The 4479-nt window shown below is 37.4% G+C and overlaps 1 pseudogene; it reads left to right on the top strand.

Moving 5' to 3' along the window:
* The first annotated feature begins 860 nt into the window (after positions 1-860).
* On the top strand, positions 861-1175 carry LOC144714822 (protein SMALL AUXIN UP-REGULATED RNA 16 pseudogene; annotated as a pseudogene).
* Positions 1176-4479: the final 3304 nt, after the last annotated feature.

The following is a 4479-nucleotide window of genomic DNA, read 5'->3' as shown; positions in this document are numbered from 1 at the left end:
GAAAACATTTTTTGGACAAGCAAGCACACGTGTAAACCAATAGACAAACTCAAACAAGCAGATATATACAAGGTGGGTAGTTCTGTAGATAACGAAATGATGATACATGGTGGATAGATGATAGACATATCATAGACATATCATAGATAGATAGATAGATAGATAGATAGATAGATAGACAGACCACAGGCATGGACAACTTCTAAAAGATCAAGATCCATTAAAAGAAAAAGCTCCACACCAGAGATCTGCAAAAATGGAGGGTTGACCAACCCTCAAATCAACCTTCGTGAAGAGCACAAAAGTATCAAATATACCTTGGTCAAGAGCCTAAAAGTCTCAAGACCAAAGTGAAAAAACAAGAATGCTCCACTCTCATATCTATGTTGTTTTTTTCCCAAAGGTCTCATCAAACAATGTATTTTCACGTTCAAATCAATTAAATTTTCTTTAAAAAAAAAAAAAAAGATAGATAGATAGATAGATGGATAGATAGATAGATAAACAGATATAGAAATGGATGGATGGATGGATACAAAGCGATTGACCTCTATCTATCTATCTTACTGGCTGTCCATGTATATCTGTCACTCACGATCCGTCTATCCATCTATCCGTCTATCTGCTCGTCTATCTTTTATCGGTAAATAGTCAATATCAGTGAGAGGAGCTGTTGTGTCTTTTAGAGGCCCACAAAACCACGATATACACCAGACTGTTAGTCCGGTCCACTTTAAATACAGCACCACAACAGTGCCTCATCACCACATTCCCAGCTGACGGTCTCTCATTCTCTCTTGTTGTCTCGTTAAACGGAGAAGCGCTGAGCTCAGAGTTTAAAAAAGAAGGATCCAGAAAAGATGTGGAGAAAGCCAACGGGGAGCAGCAAGCTGTTGCAAGCGGCCTCGATGAAGCAGCTCCTGAAGAGATGCTCTTCCGGCCGGGGGAAGATGGGCTTCAAAACACCGTCGGACGTGCCCAAGGGTCACTTTGCCGTCTACGTGGGCGAGACGAGGACGCGGCACATCATCCCCATCTCTGTCCTCTCTGCTCCCGACTTCCAACTCCTCCGCTGCGCAGAGGAGTTCGGTTTCGATCACGCCATGGGTGGCCTCATGCTTCCTTGCGAGGAGGACTTCTTTCTCTCTCTTACCTCCTCCATCACCCCCAGCTAACACGCACAGGGAATGATGTCCTCCTCTCTCTGTCTCTCTCTCTCTCTCTCTCTCTCTCTCTCTCTCTCTCTCTCTCTCTCTCTCTCTCTCTCTCTCTCTCTCTCTCTCTCTCTCTCTCTCTCTCTCTCTCTCTCTCTCTCTCTCTCTCTCTCTCTCTCTCTCTCTCTCTCTCTCTCTCTCTCTCTCTCTCTCTCTCTCTCTCTCTCTCTCTTTCTTTCTCTCTCTCTCTCTCTCTCTCTCTCTCTCTCTCTCTCTCTCTCTCTCTCTCTCTCTCTCTCTCTCTCTCTCTCTCTTGCTCTCCTTCTTTCTTTCTCTCTCTGTAGATATACAAATATCAGTATCTCTATCTATCCTTCTCTTTCTTTCTCACTCTATCCGTCTCATTTTCTATCTCTCTTTCGATCCGTCCATTTTCTATCTCTATATCACTATTTATCCCTCTTCTTTCTATCTCTATAATTCTACCCATCCATCTATTTTTCTATCTCCTTCTATTCCATGTTCTTCAATTTATTCTGCTGCATTCGAAAAGAGAATGGAGCGGATGAAAGCCCAGAATTATAATGGGTTTCCAAAAGATCGCGCCTTTTTTTCGTAACTTGGTGTATTTTAAATCCAGTGGAAGAACATGGGCGCCGACGTCAATCTAGTTATTTTTGTGTGGCGTGCTGTTGCCTGATTTATCATCTAAGAGGTCAACACGTGGAGACTGGTTTCCCCATCAGCAGGCCCACAGCTGAATAGCTCTTTTCATAAAATCCAATTTTGAGATCACGTCATACTTGCTCTGCTTCTACCAATCTCATAACAGGTTAATTTGAAAATATTCCGTATCTGTTTAAATCCTTCTACCAGTGTCCTTTTCAAGTTGTCCATCCCTCTCAAACGGAAGAGCGTCTTTAAGCGAATCTAATGCGTTATCTAAAAAGAAATGTCGAGTGATTGCAGTGCATCTGATCAGAAGAAAAAATATTTTAGCTCAGCCGTCCAATTGAAACAAGGCCTGGGAAGGCTCTACATATCATATGTATATTTTACAATACATTAAATATATTTTCGTGTACATTAATTGGTAAGGAAAGACAGATGTACCTCTCTTTTCAACTTCAACTCATATTTTATTCTTGATTTTAAATGCTACGTAGGCAGTGAATGATGGCGACAGTGGTACCATTAGATAAAAAAGGGTTTATGTGAGACAAAGGTTATTGTTTCTGACGCAATTTGTGACAAATACGAGAAATATTAAGATACGATGGTTATTGTTTCTGACGCAATTTGTGAGATGGCATGTTGTAGGTATAGATGAATCATACGAGGATGCTATGATTTTGGTGCATGTAGTCAGTAATGAACTCTCAATTTATTCCCACTGAAGGGAAAATAATAAATAATTTTCTAATAGTACTTCAACAGGAACACTATTTTCGCATGTTATCATTAACTATTATCAATATTATTTCTTAGATTTCACTAGCTTCTCTAAAACTGTAATCTGCCTTGTATCCTTTTATATTTTAATTTGATAGATAATATGTCAATACCAAGATCTCATAACCGATATTTCATATATGTACTACAATATAATTTATGGCTTGGATAATTCAAATGAAGTTAGTTTTATTTATATTATCTACATCCAAACCTAACATGGAGTCAACTAGGTATTTAGGTTTTGATTAATGCTTGAAATATTTTTGGCTGTCTAGCCAAGAACATATTATAGATCTCTTTCAATATTCACTGTTACTGTATATTCATATAATGCATGTGTGACTCCTATTACGAAGTCCATGAATACATGATCTGACTAAAGGAGTTAGGATGAGATCATAATATGGACATCACTAATCTTTAAATATTTTTTACTTAATACTCTTATTCAAAGAATACTTAAGATAGATATCAAAATATCAGGATATAATACAACAGTGATTTGGGTTAATTAAGCTTCTTTGATGCTTCTAATTTATACAAAAATATCTATACTATCCTTGCGAGTGCAACAAAATTGAGGGAAAATCAACAATATAAAATATTATCTAAATGAATTTTAAACATAATATATACATACGTTATTATTTTTATAAATTTAAAGCATGAAATCTAATTTCATAAATTCAAATGGCCACAACTAATTCAAAAAATATTAAATCATGATAAAATAATTCCCTCTTGAAGCTAGTTTATCAAAATAATTAAAAATATATATATAAAGTTATGGAAAATTTGAATGATAAATAATAATTACATCATTAAGTAACCTCTATATGCGCCTTGGTAGCACTAGGAGATGGGAATCTGGATGAGAGGATTGAGTGCAATGAAATTATACCATCATAGATTGTGGCGTGGATCGCTTCGGATACGTCCTAGCAAGGGACAAAGCTGGGAACCTGATACATTTTTTTTTGCTGGTGGGGATGGAGATGTAGAAGGATACATGCAAGTGAGTGATGGAGTTGGAGGTAGCATCTGTGATGATGAAGAACATCGGCTATCGATGATGGTAACCTTGGAAGACGGACAAAGATGTGAGTCCAAGAAAGAAAAATATCACTCTAACCTTGTTTTTACATGCCCAATGGGCCGTGCGGTGCTTTCTATTCAGGAGTCTTGACCTGAATGTAACTCCTTTACTTCATTAGTCTTAGAATGAAAGAACCATCCCAAACAAGATGTTGTAAAAGCAAATACTCCAATAATCATGGTGTGAAATAAACTTCAAGCTTGCCTTTTTTATGAGGATGAGGGGGATTATGAAATTAATATATGAATATTCTGCAAAATTTCCATAAAATCAAGAAACATGGTAATGCGTAAATACATGAAATTCCTACAAAAATTAATATGTTAGTTGTGATTATCAAGTATTTAGTCCTAGTTATATGATGATATGGCAGATCCCACAAGTTGTGTGGAGACACATGGCAGATAATGGGCACTTGTTTTGGAGTGGTTTTACTCAATTCATCCATATGAATCCTGAGTGAGGTTATTCCGAACTATTAGTAAGTTTGATTTATACCATAGTTATCCAAGTGATTGTCTGGCTTGAGACACTAAACATATCACGTTGATGGACAAATGTGTTTTGACTATAAACTACGAGTTCACGTTGATGGATTTCCAAACGACCTTCGCACAAATCTAGAAAGAAGTTTGCAAAAATATTGTGTGGGTGAGATGGGATCTTATGTCCTTAGTGGAGGAAGAGAAAGCTCAGGGAAGATCATGGGAGGAACTCATTGGCCAGGGTAGTGGAATATCCTAGATAAGTTGTTAGATGATTTCCGTATGCATC

This window comes from Wolffia australiana, chromosome 18 (assembly GCF_029677425.1).
Source record: "Wolffia australiana isolate 7733 chromosome 18, ASM2967742v1".
NCBI classification, from domain to species: domain Eukaryota; kingdom Viridiplantae; phylum Streptophyta; class Magnoliopsida; order Alismatales; family Araceae; genus Wolffia; species Wolffia australiana.
This window is presented reverse-complemented; position numbering and strand designations above follow the sequence as displayed.